Source organism: Dendropsophus ebraccatus, chromosome 3 (genome assembly GCF_027789765.1).
Source record: "Dendropsophus ebraccatus isolate aDenEbr1 chromosome 3, aDenEbr1.pat, whole genome shotgun sequence".
NCBI classification, from domain to species: Eukaryota; Metazoa; Chordata; class Amphibia; order Anura; family Hylidae; genus Dendropsophus; species Dendropsophus ebraccatus.
Window position 1 is genome coordinate 173,996,439 of NC_091456.1, and position 18,940 is coordinate 174,015,378.

The 18,940-nt window shown below is 38.4% G+C and overlaps 1 protein-coding gene across 4 annotated transcripts in view; it reads left to right on the forward strand.

Moving 5' to 3' along the window:
• Nucleotides 1–18,940, forward strand: part of TCF4 (transcription factor 4) — a 327,929-nt gene that overhangs the window by 3,038 nt on the left and 305,951 nt on the right. The gene's annotated exons all lie outside the window — the stretch shown is intronic.

Sequence of the window (18,940 nt, forward strand, 5' to 3'; positions counted from 1 at the left end):
TGGTAGGTGTCGGTGGTTCCTTTGGTTAATATTTACTTATGTCATCGGTTTGCATTGGAATCGATACTTTGGACAATGAATATGGTGGATGGAATTTGTCGGAATTGTCAATTTATTGTAATATGCATATGTTCAGACAGGTGCTGGATAGATAGATAGATAGATAGATAGATAGATAGATAGATAGGAGATAGATAGATAGATAGATAGATAGATAGGAGATAGATAGATAGATAGATAGATAGATAGATAGATAGATAAATAGATAGATAGGAGATAGATAGATAGATAGATAGATAGATAGATAGATAGATAGGAGATAGATAGATAGGAGATAGATAGATAGAAAAAGAAAAAAAAGGATATGAGTGAGATAAATATTAGACAGACAGTAGAGAAGTTTTTTGTTGGCCTTTGCCTTCTTTCCGGCCTAATGTAGACAACAGTAATGATCAGTTATAGAAGAAGGAACAGATACCCAGTGATATATAAGAATTCCTGATGCTTTCCATGATTACTTTGCACCTTACACACCACCTGGATGTCACTGGCAGTCTGGAATTACGTGAAGGTGTGAGGGACCCCCACACTATGTGACATGTGGATCTCATGGACGTCTTAGGTCGCCATTACCTGTGCGTTAGCGGGTAGATGAAAGTATCCATCCTCACCCCCTGCCTTATTATTGGACAGGTGCAGCGTAGACTATTGTACGACTTATTCAGCTGCAGAAGTGTGAAAGATTGGACAAGAGCAGATGTCAGTTTTATGTAATGCCTTCAAGCTGCTAAGTCTTTTGGGTATTTATTTTTTTTTGTGTGTTCTAGGAATAATTTTGCGTTCGGAAAGGAAAAAAAAAAAAAACAGGGTGGAAAAAAAATATTGCAACAAAAGCTCCTAGGTTGGCGATTTCGCAGTGCGCAGTCATATTTTACGTTTACGCTTCTTGGCTGTTGTGTGATCACCGGTGCAGGCGTTTGGGTTTTCTTGATAATTTTGTATCATGTAGATGGTGTTACGGGGGCCATAAGGACCTGCTTTGGGCTTCCCAGTCTCAGTCTCCGGTCTTGGCGATCTACATAAGGGCTATAGTCTGCAGGAGAGCCTGAATGTAACTTGAGTCCTAGTCCTCACATTCCCATGGAACATTTTTTCACATGAAAGCTTTTTTTTTTTTTTTTTTTTTTCTTCAGCCCGGTAAAGAAACAGCAGTTTGTGTTTGATGTTTGCAGGTGTTCAGCACAATCCAGCCTTGCCGAGGAATTATTTCACCTAAAAAAAAAAAATTCTTCCCCTCCCGTCTGCAAAACACATATGTTGTTGATATAAACTCTTAAAGTCAGTTTCTACACCCTCTGGAACTACCAGCGTCATCTTTTTTTTAATTCTCTTAACATGTCAGGGAGAAGAAAAGAACAATGTATTTTGATTTTCTTTTTGTTCAGGATGAGAATAAAATAGTCAAAAAATGTAGATTTTTTTTTTTTTTTTTTGAAATTTGAAAATATTGACAGTTATTAATTACAGTTTGTTTTAGCCATTCTTAGTGTTTTTGTGTGTCAGGTGTTGTGGCATTAGGTGATGACTGGTTAACAAAATCTTGTGATGGTTTCGCTTTTAGAATACCTTGTAATAAGTTATAGGTGGCCTTTACATACTACTGCACTATAACTCTATATGTTTCTATATCTGTATAGATCTTTATATTATATATTTTTTTCCTAATATACAATATAGCTATCTATTCATCTTTGTATCTATCTATCTATTTATGTATTTCATATCTATCTATCTTCTATCTATCTATCTATCTATCTATCTATCTATCTCCTATCTATCTATCTATCTATCTATCTATCTATCTATTTATCTATCTATCTATTTATTTATGTATTTCATATCTATCTATCTATCTATCTATCTATCTATCTATCTATCTCCTATCTATCTATCTCCTATTTATCTACCTATCTATCTATCTATCTATCTATCTATCTATCTATCTATCTATCTATCTATCCATCTACTTCTTGCACATCATGGTTGTGGTTGACCAGAATTTACACCTCCCATAGTGCAGTGTTTTTCACAGGTGCTATGGAAAAGAATTAGGGATATAGAATGTTCTCCTCGCATTTGGCAGGCGCTATGGAAAATGCAAAACTTGGCTTAAATAGGAACTTTAAGCAGGTGACATGTTAACCAAAGGTTTAAGGTGAAATCTATATGATTTCTATGTGAATAATACCGATTTGGTGCATTGTTTGTATTTGATTGTGTTACCGATGTAGCAGAGCTGAGTCTGTTGTAGATAAAGTTACATTGGACTGCAGGTAAAGCTATTGTGAAATCTTGGTTCTGTTTAGCTTCATCCCTATGGATGTAGCAGTGATTAATTTTTTGTTTACTATGGGGCGTATAGTAATAACTGACTATAGCGTATAGTAATAACTGACTAATGTAGGAGGTAGGGACTAGTGAACCTGCTCTGCCAAGTGGTTCATTGATGGGCAGTTTCCTGTTGTGGAGCCTGATATAAGACAATGGAGTCTGATATAGGCTTTTGAATTAACCTCCATTATCTTATAGGAGCGAAATACGGTACCGTAATAGGAAATTCAACCGGTGAATTGGTGAAGCAGAGGAAAAGCAATATTACAAAGTTTTGCTCCTCTCTTGAAGGTTTACCTGCAATCCTGACTGTTTCTACCCCTGACAAACTCATGGTATGTCAAAAGAACTTATAGTTTCCTTATTTTTAAGAGTTCGTCTAAACTTTGATAGTTTTGCAAAGTCTACAAAAGTTTGTGGCAATCGCGTAGGACGAGTGGCGTCAGAGAACCAGTGCTCGGAAATTACATGGAGTTATTAAACATAAGGCTCCGTTCCCGAGAAAGTACTCAATTTTTGTGTCTTTTTGTAAAGTCCAGAAAGCGTCATCTTTTATAGTGATAGAGTTTTTGAAAAAATTCTAGAAATGGGCCTGCAGGGGTTAAACTTAACCCAAATTAGAAGCAAATACTAGGTTGAATGGGGGGGGGGGGGGGTTCTAATTCACTGGTGTTATTGGGATAACCCCCATCGTCTGCTGATCAAAAGTGATCTTGCATAACTCCCCACCCCACCTTGGCCGAAGGATGTTTAGATGACTCTCGACAAGCAGATGTGATAAAAGCTCAATGGGGAAGGAATGAATCACTGCCATCCATGGTTCCTTTTCATCTTCTTTTGATGAAAGCTCTGATACATGCAACACAACAAGTACAGCTGGAAAAACGGAGGGGGAAAAAAACGAGAAGAAAAACATCACTTCGGAGTGTCTTCAATTTGTCTGGTATGAAGCTTAAGATCTATCCTGTTATAATAGGTGATGATAATGCCATAGACTACCATGAATAAAACAAGAATAATGGAACCTTCCGAAAACAGCCAAAGCTTCCTTTATGCAAATTAGTTCTTTTTTTTTTCCCATGGACACTTGTGTGTCTCTTCAATGAGAATCAGTATCCTAAAGCTGAAAGTTTTTTTGTTTTTTTTTTTAGAAAGAAGACAGAAGGAAAGTTTATATGAAAGATTAAAGATAACATGGACATCGTCTTACTTTCCAGAGAAAGAATATTCATGCTTGAAATTTTTGACTTTCACATTAAGCTTATGAGTTTATAGAGTAGGAGGAGATTATAGTCTCCTATACCAATTTTTGGAGATGCAATAACATTGGGCAGTAATAAAATCTATTCTCTTGAAAAAAGACTGGTTTAGCTAGTTTAAGTTTTCTTTTTTTTTTTGTAAGGATAGGATAGCTCATTTGCATACTGTTTTTTTTCTCATGGAACATTGCCTGATATTAAGTCTCAATACACCTACTGGATCTCCTCAATGAGAAACGGTGCCGCTCCTGAAATGTCTTCCAATCCTTGGACAAGGGGTCTTCAGTCATGGTCAGCTTTAGCCGTCTTAAAATTATAAGACATGAAGTCTGGGAATTGAAAAAACAGAAATCTTGCTCATCTCAGACCAGCTTTTTCTAATCTCTAAAGTCTTGAACTTGCAAAATGTGTTTCATAATTGTATAGGTGGACAAGAAGTTAAAAAAAAATTCTTGTCTCATAAAATAAGGGAAGAATTGGGCCTTGGCTGCGCAGTGGTTGGTGAGACATCTCACTATGTATGGTTGGTCTTACCTGGATGTGGCTTCTTTTTTGTGGGATTTTTAGACTGATAAATTGTCCCTTTAAATTCTATTGGAAGACTTATCTTCAAAGAGGATCCTATTAACCCTTTGATTTGGTTTGTGGTGGCTTTTTCCTACTAAGCTATTTTTTTGTTTCTTAATTGCGCCATGCCAAGACCATAACTTTTTGAATCTCAAGATGTTAGGTTTTTTTGGCTTCATTTTGGCAATTCAGTCATTGCATTTTGCATTTTATTACTCGATTTAACATGCTGTATAAATAACATGACAATCTTAATTTATTGGTTGGTACAAATATAGTGAAATCAGATTTACAAAGTTTTTTTTAATTAAGTTTTTTTTTAATAAAATCTGTATGAAAAAATTGGTGTTTATTGCCGAATTCTTAGAGCTGAAAGTTTTTAAATTCTGTAGACTTCAACAAGAGCTTGTTTTTTACCGGATGAATAGTGTTTTTTTATTATACAATTTTTTGAAAATACTTGAAATAGGTAAAAGGCAAATAAATCCACCATATTTTAGAGTTTGTCTGCAGTGTAAACAATACATTTACTCTATTGTGGGGGTAACAACAATTCTGGAAGTGCCCCATAGTCTTATTTTATTGCTTACAATGTAAACAGTAAAATATGGTGGCAGTGTTGGACTGGGGTATCCGAGGCCCACCAGAGGAAATAATCTTGGGGGCCCACCATTGAAGAACTAATGAAAAACCACATGTCAGTCAGTGTTTGTGAAGGTTCTAAAACTTTGGGGCCCACCGGAGAATCCTCCAGGCCTCTGGTGGGCCAGTCCAACACTGTATGGTGGTTATTAATCTAAATAATGTTTGATTAAAAAAAACAAAAACAAAAAAAAACATTCTTTATTTATTATTTTTTATTTTATTAGTGGAATTGAAATTGCAGTGATTTGATCACAGTGAACAATAAAGTTCAGGAGGCTCCTTAGGGCATCAGGGACTTGAGTGGGGGTGGGGGTGGGCCTAGGTTAAAAAAATTATTTGTATATAAACCTTAAAAGAAGTAAAAGGCTGGGTTGGGGGATGGATAAAAGAGACTCATAAACAGCATAAATATTGCAATGGTAGACAAGAATTAGTGAAGCGTGGTTCCTAATATGTTATATTTAGATTTAAAACTAATATCGCCCAATTTTCTTCATGTGACACTTTTAAAATGACAAGTGTTGGGCTTTTTTTATGTGTTTGGGTTTCTTTTAATTTTTTTCTTATTTATGTATTTTTGCTTTTATAGATTGGGGACTTATCTCATATTGCTTCTGGATTCGTGATGAGAGTGGCAAAATTTTATTTGGTAGACCCTTGGTTCCCAAGTCCAGGTGTAACTGCATGTTGTTCCTCCAAATACTCAGAAGGGTAGAAGAAGCTGTTGATTTTATGCAGTTCTCTTGTTCTTGCTATTAAAGGAGGGGGGTCCTAAGCGGGGGACGTCTTTCTATGATATGTATACTGTATTCTATAATGGTTACGGTCACAAGACCTAGTTCACATATAATTTTGGCAGGCTTTCAATGCTTATATTACAGCCAATGTGTCATCGGCTGATCGTTCATTTAGGTTCAAACCTAAAATCATCAGTCGCCACTCATGCATCGCTACGTGGAATAGCGGTGTGCGGCGGGCTACCTACCATTTAAACACATCATACTTTACCTGTCCAGGGGCAGCCCTTTCCTGCGCTCCTTCTCCTGGTCCCGCACACAGCAGCTTCGGAGCAGCCTGTCCGAGTTGACAGTCCACTCAGCCAATCACTGGCCACGGCGGTCCTGGCCAGTAATTGGCTGAGCGCTCTGTCAGCTCAGACAGGCCGCTCCGAAGCTGCTGCTGTGCACAGGACCGGGAAAAGGAGCGCAGAAGAAGACCTGCAGCCTAGATAGGTAATGTATGATGTTTAAACAAGGGCTGCAAGGACATCGGTAACGATGTCCCTGCAGCCCTCGCTAAACGATTATCGGGCCGTGGAATAGGCCCAGTAAAAAAGCGCCGATCTAGCAGATCAGCGCTTGTTTACCATGTTGATCGGGCCCCCATCGGCCAGTGGAATAGGACCTTAAGGGTCTAGATGCTTCTAGATTTATTGCCCATAATCTGAAGTATAGCCATCAATAGGACTGAATAGTAAAATTGCTAGAATTTTGCAATCTCATCCTATTTTCCTATTATGGAGGCATTCATCTGGTTTGATCTGTTTTTTGTAACATGCTTTATGGTAAGCTTCTTGGACATAAACACAATGAACATCTTAAGGCCCTGTTCTTTGTAAGGTCATCTGTGACCTGTGCATAGGTCATTCAACAGGGAAGGGGGGGGGGGCTGATCTGCTATTGTCTTCTCTATCTACTGGCGTCACCTTTCTCTGTAATGCTGTACAGATCACTTTCCAGTAGCCTCCTCCTTATCATTACAGACAGAACAGGAAGTTTCAGCTTAGTTTTAGTTGGCAGAATGGGAATTGCAAGATTTTAGGATTATTCTATAATATAAATGATAATATTATGAAAAAATAATCACTATAAATTCTTAAAAAATTATGTTTACCATAAAAACTTGATTTAAACAATAGGTCATTTTCCCATAAAACATTACATTTAAAGGATTACTTAGAGTTAGGGTTGTCTAGTGGAATGTGTCTGGTGGTACAAGACCAATGTCCACCAATCATCACTTTGTGTAAATGTCAATAAGTCTGCTGTCTCTTCTGACTCGACTGCTAGAAATACCATAGACTGCGTTGTATGTGTATTACAATGCCGTCTATGGTACTTCTGGGAGTTCTGTCCCCAGAGAGACAGCGTACCTGTCAGCATTTTCACAGCTTATCCTGCTGCGCCGGCAAGTTGGTAGGTACACTTTTATATGTGGCTATGCTGCAATAACAGATACAACCTTGGGACAAGAGAAGCACTCTTTCTAAGGAAAAAAAAGTAGATCCATGGTGAAATCCTGGTCATCCACTTTCAAGTGTAGGTCCAGAATTAGTCCCCTGCCCATTCTAAAAAGTTTGGTGCCGGAAGACGCAGTTCATGCTGGATGGTAACATGGCAACTGTGAGATGCCCAGCAGGTTGCATGAGTCCTGTCCATGCATGAGTCCGGGCTGTCTCCCCACATGGGTCTTTTTTTTAGAATGGGCTCAAGATCAACTCTGGATGTCTACTTTAAAGTGTACGGGCCCTTTTCCACTGCACGATTATCGTTTACATAATCGTTAACGATTAATGATCTCAAACGACCGCTATTGCAAAAGACCTGAAAACGTTCACTCATTTCCATGGAACGATAATCGTTACTTTTTTCTTCGCTATTTCTTCGCTACTGCGTTCGTATCTACTGCGAACGACCGAACAACGTCTTATTCAATGCGAACGATTTGCAAACGAGCAACGATAAAAATAGGTCCAGGTCTTATAAAGTGATCAACGATTTCTCGTTCGGTTGTTAATCGTTAACTGCATTTCAACCGAACGATTATCGTTTAGATTCGAACGATTTAACGATAATCTGAACGATAATCGTCCGGTGGAATAGGACCCTACCTCTCATGCCAGCCTACTGCCAGATCAGCAGAGAAGTCTGGGTCTGGGCCAACAAGCAATGGATCCAATGGGGGTCATTTGCATTATGATCTTACTGCGTGTTGACATCAAAGGAATCCTGAACTTCTGGTTTAGCAGAGGAACTCACCACCAATCCAGCAACAGGCCAGCATGAGGGGCAGGCCAGAATTTTATTTTACTTTTTGAACTTACTTGTCCCCACTAAACTGCACTATTGACAATTACAAATAGTAATATGTATACTGGTATTTTGTATTTATTACTCTTCTAATAGCATAAACTTACAGGATTCTGCAGGCTATGGTACTTGTGGTTTCCTTGCAGCTTCTAGACTTCTTTTGTGGCCCTATTCTGTTACCTATGGCTACAATCACTTTAAGGGGAACTATTAGAAGGTTAGATGAATGTAACCTGCTAAAAGCTCACTAGTGGGCACGAGGTTCTGTGGATGAAGGTATGTCTGTTACCTTCATCCTCTGCACCGGTCCCATGCAGTTTTAATGTAGTTCTGTGTCTGGTAAGGCTGTTTGGAGCACTGCCCCCAGCCCCGGATGGCCTGCACTGCTGATCAGTAGAAGGGGCGGGACAGCCTGGGGCAGATCGGCACTCTTGGGGCGGGGCAGTGCACCAAATGGCCTTACCAGACAGAGCACTACATGAAAAACTGTCAGGGAATAGAGGATGAAGGTATAAGACGTACCTAGATTTGTCTAACCGTCTGATAGTTCCCCTTTAAGAGGTCACAGGAAGAGCTGCCTTCTCTAGCCTATACTGACTTGCTTTCTTCCAAAAACAGTGCCACTCCTGTCCTCAGTCTGTTTGTGAAATTGCAGCTCAGTTCCATTGGAGTGAATGTAGACAAGTTATACCTCACACAACCTGAGAACAAGGGTGGCGCTGTTTAGGAAGAAAACAGCTATGTTTTTCTGAAACCCTTTAAGTACAGTATAATTTCATCAGTTACCTTCAAGTCCCTGGAGAATCTGACATTTTTTTAAATTTTCCGTAATTGCGACCAATAAATATTAAAATGTATTTATCCGAATGGGATTTTTTTTTTTGCATTCAAAATGTCTTTTTCTTTCCATCTTTTTTTTTTACATTTGCTGTCTAGTTTTTTCCTGGGTAGATTGGGAAAATGCTGTGCTAAATGGCTAATCAAATTATGCCTGTGTAATTCAGTTTATCAGTCATAAAGTTTGCTTTGCACTTGCTGTTTAAATAGAGTTTCTCGCATGATTACATTGTAAATGCATTTTTAGAAATCTGGAATATGAATGTATTAAGGCAGACACTTTACCGTGATACAGTTTTGGCTCATCCCGGTACCTGGGGGACTTGACTTAGTAACTGAGACCAGAGCTTTGGGTAATAGAAACAATTTTTGTTTCATAGTTTTTTTTATATGCTGGTTTGAATTTATTTATATATATATTTTTTTATATTTTTGTTATTATTTGTTGTTATTCTTATGTCCTGCACTATATTAACACTATATCTGGCCATTATATATCTTGCATATGGTATTTCTACCAGATTTCTGCTCTGCAGGCTAAGGCTATGTCCACACAACATACTTTTAATGAAAAGAACGTCCATTGCTTTAAACATACAACGGCCATTCTTTTCATAATGCAATGATCTGCATTGAAGTCAAGGCAAACAATGGCTGTTGTTTCACACAATGTATTGAACAACGGCCGATGTTTTGACTGCCAAATAACGGTTGTTGTTTGTACATTGTGTGAACATCGTCTAAATTTTATAATGGAGCCAAATGTTTTTAATGTCTAAACATCTGCACTTTTGTGTCTCTCTGCACTGCTTAAACGGCAAGAAAAAAAAAGTTTTCAAATCACCTGCTGTCAGAAAGTTATACAGATGTGTAAATTACTTTTATTTAAAAATCTCCAGTCTTCCAGTACTTATCAGCTGCTGTACGTCCTGCAGGAAGTGGTGTATTCTCTCCAGTCTGACACAGTGCTCTCTGCTCCCACCTCTGTCCATGTCAGGAACTGTCCAGAGCAGTAGATGTTTTCTATGGGGATTTGCTACTGTTCTGGACAGTTCCTGACATGGACAGAGGTGGCAGCAGAGAGCACTGTGTCAGACTGGAAAGAATACACCACTTCCTGCAGGACATACAGCAGCTAAGTACCGGAAGTTTTGAGATTTTCAATAGAAGTAATTTATAAATCTGTATAACTTTCTGGTACCAGTTTACTTAAGAGGGATCCCACCCCTTTAAGCTCTCTTACTTGGAGTGTTGTCTTTTAGCTCTCTCTGCAATGAGTTTATTTTCCTCCCCCTTCTGTAGACTTGTATAGATTGTATTATGATCTCCAAGCTGCTACCAGTACACAATGACATTTGCTAAGCTGAATTTTCATAGTGAATGAGTTTAGTGGTCACATGTTCATATCGAGTGGGACCACTATATACTGACAGGACCTTTTAATTACTTTAGAGTGGGCAAACTCTTTGATAAAATCTCATTAAACATATACCCTGATTGATATAACTAATGTATAGCAATTGTGTTATAGGACTGTAAGATGGTGCAAATCCAGCTCCTCTATGGGCTAGAGGCGGAGAAACACTGCTGGGAATCACCATGATGACTTAAAAGTGATGACAGGTTCCCTTTAACTCTTTCCTGATCAGTTTTATGCCTCCATCCTTTCACCATTTCAAAGTCCGTCTTTGATCAGTTGGATAGGACACGTAGAGAATAAGTCGCCCTTACACGCAAACTACAGGAACAGTCATGGTAATGCAATTCCCTTCTTTACATTCCTCTAAGATCTATGGGAAAATCTTATTCATTGTACAGTACAAGTGCCAAACTGAATCAAAGCAGATTCCTAGAATGTGATAATCTGTATATCCAGGTGTGTCTTACCTTAGCTGATATGTATATACTGTGTTACAGCACACTCATAGTGAGTCATAGCCAGAGAATAATAGAGGATTTATGGAGTAACACAGCAGCTGGGTCATGGGGGTGAAATTCATAGTGTCTGGGCCCCAGTGCAATATCTGTTCTTGTACCATGTACTGTGTCAGATTGGGGCAGAGGTGATCTATCTATCTCCTATCTCTCTATTATCTATCTGTCTGTCTATCTATCTATCTATCTATCTATCTATCTATCTATCTATCTATCTCTCTATTATCTATCTATCTATCTCCTATCTATCTATCTCTCTATTATCTATCTATCTATCTATCTCCTATCTATCTATCTATCTATCTATCTATCTATCTATCTATCTATCTCCTATCTATCTATCTATCTATCTATCTATCTATCTATCTATCTATCTCCTATCTATCTATCTATCTATCTATCTATCTATCTATCTATCTCCTATCTATCTATCTCCTATCTCTCTATTATCTATCTATCTATCTATCTATCTATCTATCTATCTATCTATCTCCTATCTATCTATCTATCTCCTATCTATCTATCTATCTCCTATCTATCTATCTATCTATCTATCTATTTATCTATCTATCTATCTATCTATCTATTTATCTACAAATGAAATCTTTAGTGCAGCACTCCTTAGGATAAGTAGGTTCGGTGCCTTCCAGCATGCACCCTTGCGACCACAGGTGCTAGGTATATACAAATAGAAAAAGCCGTGGCACTCAAAAATATATATGCGGGTTTTGGGCAAATAAACCACTTATTTTTTTCACTATATTTTTGAGTGCCACGGCTTTTTCTATTTATCTATTTATCTATCTATCTATCTCCTATCTATCTATCTATCTATCTATCTATCTATCTCCTATCTCCTATCTATCTATCTATCTATCTATCTATCTATCTATCTATCTATCTATGTCCTATCTATCTATCTATCTATCTATCTCCTATCTCCTATCTCCTATCTATCTATCTATCTATCTATCTATCTATCTATCGCCTATCTATTTGCTATCTATCCATCTATCTATCTATTATACATCTTTCTGCTATCTATCTATTATCTATCTATCTATCTATCTATCTATCTATCTATCTCCTAATTTTTGACATTATATATATATATATATATATATATATATATATATATATATATATCTCCCCCCCCCCCCCTCTCTGTATGAGACAACACTTGGTGTCAGATTCATTTCAGTATTAGAATAAATCTTGTACTTTTTATGTCTGCATATATTTTTTTAAACCTTGTCAGTGATTTAAATGTTTTCTTAAGGGGCTCTGGCTGGGATGTGTTGCATTTTGTTTGCTGCAACAAAGAATGTTTATCCTCCCTTAAGTTATATGTTATGTCAGCTGCAGAAATTGGAATGCTAACAAACACCTTCTGGGTTTTTTTTTTATGGCGTCTCCTCTTGTATCCATACATACAGCCGCAATAGAGCAAGTGACTGACAACAGGAGAACTAGCACTCGGGGCTATAATCAGCATGTAATATAAGACAACAGCAATACAATCGCAAAAAAAAAAAAAAACTGATTCAATTATTATACATTTTTCATGTTTTTGCATTATGTTTTATCCCCCTCGGCAGATGACACGATAAAGTGCGGTGATGTCACCAAATGTGTCGCATTTGTCATACAAATGAAGTGTGCCGCTACATAGTGTCAGCGACCGTATCATTGTAACCGTGCAGAAATGATCAAATATTAGGGTAGGTGTGTAATAAAGCTTCCTGGAATTGGATCCAAACCGGTCCTGATATGGATCCGAACAAGGTAAAGAAATAGGCACTCACCATCTTGTACAGCTTCTTCAAGTGGGTGAGTGCCTATTTCTTTACCTTGTTTGGATCCATTTCAGAACAGGTTTGGAGAGAACAACCGGGATGTATCTTTAATGTGTCTAGGGCCAGAAAGGATACACAGGGCACACAGGAGCCAGTAGTGCTGGGTTTACCTTTCTCAGTGATTGGCTGAGCAGTCTGTCACTGAAGAAACAAGACCAGAATTGTCAGCGGTGGCTGCGGTGATTGGGCAATGTGGGGAGAAGACTGCAAGACAGACACAGAAGGAGGGTGATGGGAGGGGACTGTTAACAGTGTGATGAGAGGTGGAACAGGTGGAAAATGTCCAGAATCCAGAAATGGAAAGGATTACACAAACCCCTGATGAGGGGCAACACCCCGAAACAGCTGTATGTGGATGGATACCTGGCCTTGGTTTTTCCCTTGTCATTACATTGACTTATAGGGCCACTTAATACGGTGGTTTTGGTGGTTTCCCTACAGGAGCCACCCCTTGGCTGGTTCCTTCCCGGAGGGATATCTGGCTAGTCCTGTGTTTTGAGACGCTTTGATGAGGCTTCACGGGCTCCTCTTTTACAAATCTTTACCTGGATGACATGTTTCCCTTGCATGGTCTTTGGGCCTCCACCATTTGCTAATGTTTTTGTGCTCCTAGATATCTGAGGTTCAATAACATGTACTCCATGGGGGAGATTTATCAAATATGGTGTAAAGTGAAACTGGCTCAGTTGCCCCTAGCAACCAATCAGATTCCACCTTTAATTTTCCAAAGAATCTGTGAGGAATGAAAGGTGGAATCTGATTGGTTGCTAGGGGCAACTGAGCCAGTTTCACTTTACACCATGTTTGATAAATTGTTTAAATGAAAAAATTGAATAGCTGTACCAGGCACCTTCTACTTTGCCGAGCAGAGGCAAATGGTTAAATGCTTGAGTCTCTCATTGATTTCAATGAGGTTTGTTGCTCAAGTCAAGCATCGAGCATTGGAAAATACTTGACCCCAGTAACCAGGGAAGCAACTTTGCATTTTTTCCCCAGTGGAGCATTGCATGGCCTATAAGATTCAGTACCCCATTTGGCTTTCTTCTTATGGAGAAACTTTATCCCATCAGTCCTCATGTCAAATGCTTCTTTGATTGCAAGCCAGCACCCTGCTCTCTACTAATGGGGAATAAGCACCCACAAATAGCTATCTACAGATCAGTAACTCTCCCTTTTGGAGAGATTCTTACTTGGCTACTATTCCCCAGTCATGTTTTAAAGGAGACCTCTCAGCCAGGTAAGCCCCCCGAACTCACCCCACCCCCGGACAGGGCCCAGCATACATACCGGCTCCTGCGCTTCCCACTCCCGGTTCCGCAGCAAAGATATGGCCGTCGGCTCATCAACACCCTCAAAATGCGGATGAGATGAGATGAGTCCGATAGTATGTTCGGGGGGCAGACCCGGCTGAAGGGTCTCCTTTAAGGATCTTTAAAGGGGTTATCCAGTGCTACATAAACATGGCCACTTTCTTTCAGAGACAACACGACTCTTGTCTCCAGTTCAGGTGCGGTTTGCAATTAAGCTCCATTCACTTCAATAAAACTGAGCAGCAAAACCCCGCCCAAGCTGGAGACAAGAATGGGACTGTCTGTGGAAGAAAGTGGCCTTGTTTTCGTAGCGCTGGATAACCCCTTTAAGGTATTGGCTTGCATTAATGCTACCTCCAATGGGTGGCACCAGAGAGCAAGTTCATTTCCTTCTGTAGTATAGCTACTTGGCATATTATGTACCCAGTGGGCCTGTAATGTAAGCCTTTTGGTGGTCTCCTCAAGGAGTCCTATATGGGAACTGTAACCGTGCAGGCCAGCAAAGCCAACTGTTCCTTTAGGATTCACCTCTAATCCCTTCCTTCCCCCGGTCGCTGAGACGTTCACAGGGATAGTGTTGTCAGGTTGTCAGACTACTCTCCCACTCACTTCCCACCTGTTTAATACATCAGTGCCTGTGAACAGTCGTCCAGTAATTTTGGCAAGGGCTCTCCTGGACGTTTTTATTTATGATGTGTAACTATAATAATCCCGGTGACTAAGAATTTCCCATGCTCCCCTGCACATAGATCCCTCCCCACCCCCCACAACAGATGTTTTATCAGCATGAATTCATACTGTACATCTATAGTGAATACAAACACAATCTTTCCCTACAAGGGGACAATTTAGTGGGAAAAATGCAGCTCTCGAAAAACCAGATCCCTCCTAGAGAGTCTCGGTCTCGCTGGCAGTCCATTAATTTGTTCAAATTAAATATTATCTTTGAATATTTAAAGGTTAAATGTACACTGATAATGGATTTAGACAGCCATTAAGCCGTAATTGCTCCTTAATGCTGTTAATAACAGACGTTTTCATGTAACTCACTAAAAAATTGACAGAAAGCACATTGGATTTCCTCTATTTTTTCCTCATTAAGCCGGCTATTTGTTTAAGTTAAATTGTTCCTTGCAAAGTGAACGCAACGCTGCGTGAGAGAGAGATGGTTCATCCACAATGCAGGGGCTCTACCGTGGACACACATCATTAAAGAGGATCTGCCATAGGAAGGGGGATAAATTAAGTATTACATTATGCCATCCCCCCCACCCCACCCCCCCCCCCCCACACACACACATAAATCAGGAATTCATGTTCCAAACATAAATATATATGGAAGATTCCAAAAAGTTGTGAACACTAGTTGAATTCTATAATTCAATTGACTAACGTGCCTTATAGAACATTAAAAAAAAATATTCCCAGTAATTCTATAATGATAATCTAATAATGGTCCCAATAAGATAACCCAAGTCCTTATGCTTCATTATGGCATATGGATGTCATGGAGGTGATTTCTTCATTTGGGACCTAGCTTTTATATGTTAGAATAAAGACCATCTAATTCAAGGGGAAAAATGAATATAGATACTATATACAAGAATATAACTACTATAATACTGCTCCTATATACAAGAATATAACTACTATAATACTGCTCCTATATACAAGAATATAACTACTATAATACTGCTCCTTTATACAAGAATATAACTACTATAATACTGCTCCCTATATACAAGAATATAACTACTATAATACTGCCCCTATATACAAGAATATAACTACTATAATACTGCTCCTATATACAAGAATATAACTACTATAATACTGCCCCTATATACAAGAATATAACTACTATAATCCTGCTCCCTATATACAGGAATATAACTACTATAGTACTGCTCCTATATACGAGAATATAACTACTATAATACTGCTCCTATATACGAGAATATAACTACTATAATCCTGCTCCCTATATACAAGAATATAAATACTATAATACTGCTCCTATATACAAGAATATAACTACTATAATACTGCTCCTATATACAAGGATATGACTACTATAATACTGCCCCTATATACAGGAATGTAACTACTATAATACTGCTCCTATATACAAGAATATAACTACTATAATACTGCTCCTATATACAAGAATATAACTACTATAATACTGCTCCTATATACAAGAATATAACTACTATAATACTGCTCCTATATACAAGAATATAAGTACTATAATACTGCTCCCTATATACAAGAATATAACTACTATAATACTGCTCCTATATACAAGAATATAACTACTATAATACTACCCCTTATATACAAGAATATAACTACTATAATACTGCTCCTATATACAAGAATATAACTCCTCTTCCTTACTCCGTATTACACTCTGTGCTTGTCTCCTGCACCACGGTGTACCAGGTTTATACACACCGCTATTGCTGTTAGCCCCCGACTCAGTAGTCCGTACTTTGTGATATATCAGTTGGTTTACTCTCACCTGCTATATAACTACTATAATACTGTCCCCTATGTACAAGAATATAACTACTATAATACTGCTCCTATATACAATAATATAACTACTATAATATAGCAGTAGGGTGCAGTCGGCACTGTCAGCAATGCTAGCAATAAAGGACGTATAGTGAAGGACCCAACCTGACATGCTTGTACTTGTGGTGCTCCCAGACTAAAGGGTAAGAGTAAGCAATGTGATAACGGGAGAAGAGAGAGACTGGGGCACTCACCGATCGTTCGTTCCGGGGTATAGGTGCCCGCCATTCCATCTGTCCTCCCTCCACCATGGATTTTTATCTATCGGATTAAAGACTTTTGCTTGGAATATCGGTGAGTGCCCCAGTCTCTCTCTTCTCCCGTTATCACATAACTACTATAATACTGCTCCTATATAAAAGAATATAACTACTATAATAATGCTCCTATATACAAGAATATAACTACTATAATACTGCCCCTATATACAAGAATATAACTACTATAATACTGCTGCTATATACAAGACTATAACTACTATAATACTTCAGTCTTAAGAAAATCACTGGCACTGCTCCGTCCACCAGTCTGTAATGTCGTATCCTATCGGACTATACCACACTCGGGGCAACAAATGCATATATTGAAGGTGCACCTCATAATAGTCATGTAGTATAGACAACAAATGAAGTATAAGCTGAGGGCACTCACCAGAAAGTTGCAGTATATCTTTATTTCAACATGAAGTTACAGGCTTCAGCAGTAAATATCGCTATTTGGCAGACGGCAGACCGCGTCACATGGACAAACTAGACATGACGGCCATTTCACGCGCATGCGCTTCATCAGAACGGGTGAAGATCTGATCTGATGAAGCGTCCATGCGCGCAAAATAGCCGTCATGTCTAGTTTGTCCATGTGAAGTGGTCTGGCGTCTGCCGAACAGCGATATGTACTACTGAAACCTGTAACTTCATGTTGAAAACAAGATATACTCCAACTTTCCAGTGAATACCCTCCGCTTATACTTCATTTGTTGTCTATACTATAATACTGCCCCCTATGGGTAAGTGTATAGACGGCCATTTCACGTGCATGCGCTTCATCAGAACGGGTGAAGATCTGATCTGATGAATCGTCCATGCGCGCGAAATGGCCGTCATGTCTAGTTTGTCTATGTGAAGTGGTCTGGCATCTGCTGAATAGCGATATTTACTGCTAAAGCCTGTAACTTCATGTTGAAAACAAGATATACTCCAACTTTCCATTGAGTACCCTCAGCTTATACTTCATTCGTTGTCTATACTATAATACTGCCCCCTATGGGTAAGTGTATGGATAAAGATACGTTTGATATTAAAAGGACCCATAGAAGACATAGTAATGGTAAGTTTGTTATGTAATATAAGTTCTTTCATGAAACTACAAATCTATTCCTAACTAAGCCATTATAGTGAAATTATCACTGACAGAATGTGCCGGATTTCTCCAGCAATTTTGGAGGGCTTTTTTCAGAGTACAGCTATGTAATCATATGAATGTAGATTCTTTTCACAAGACAAATGGAAAGACAGCTAAAAATTAAGAAATGAAAATTATAATGTGCATTTGTTCAAATTACAGAGACGGTTTTAACAAGTTTTTTTTTAGTGTTTTCAATGTTAGGACAAAAACCTGCACTCTTTTTTCTTTTTTTTCCCAGCAGAATATAAATGTATTCCTGTTTGTATGTGAAACTATATAATTTTAGGTCACTTTGAGGGTGTCTTTGATAAGCCTGGCTATGGATGGTTCTAACAAAAATACTTATCTCCTTCTTTACCAGCTTCATTTTGAAGTCTCCATTAATTGTTTTCTGGATACACCGCCCGAAATCACACAAAATGCATAAAATCTAAACTAAATAATATATAATCAAAATAAATAAAAGATACTTTTCAAAATACATAAACTTTAAATGGATATTTAACTAAGATCAAACCACATAAAATGTGTCTTTTAATGAGAGGTGAAACCAAAAATTTTACTTAAAGGGGTATTCTAATCTCAGCTAATATAGTTATACTGTTAGGATTTGTCAAGTAAAAATTTTTGCGTATACATTCATTTAGTAACTTTGTCTCCTTTACCTGATATGCTGCTTTATATACCTATACTGTAGGTGTATACGGTTATAGGGGGAAATTTATCAAACATGGTGTAAAGTAGAGCTTGCTCAGTTGCCCCTAGCAACCAATCAGATTCCACCTTTCATTCCTCACAGACTCTTGGAAAATGAAAGGTGGAATCTAATGGTGTATTCTTTCAAGTCTGATAGTGCTCTCTGCTGCCACCTCTGTCCATGTCAGGAACTGTCCAGAGCAGTAATAAATCCCCATAGAAAACCTCTCCTGCTCTGGACAGTTACTGACACGGACAGAGGTGGCAGCAGAGAGCAAATTGTTTCCCCAATATAGGAATCGTCATAAAAAAATTGACATGTGAACAGTTTTGATCAGAAGAATAATTGGTGAGAATTGCTATTCTCACCT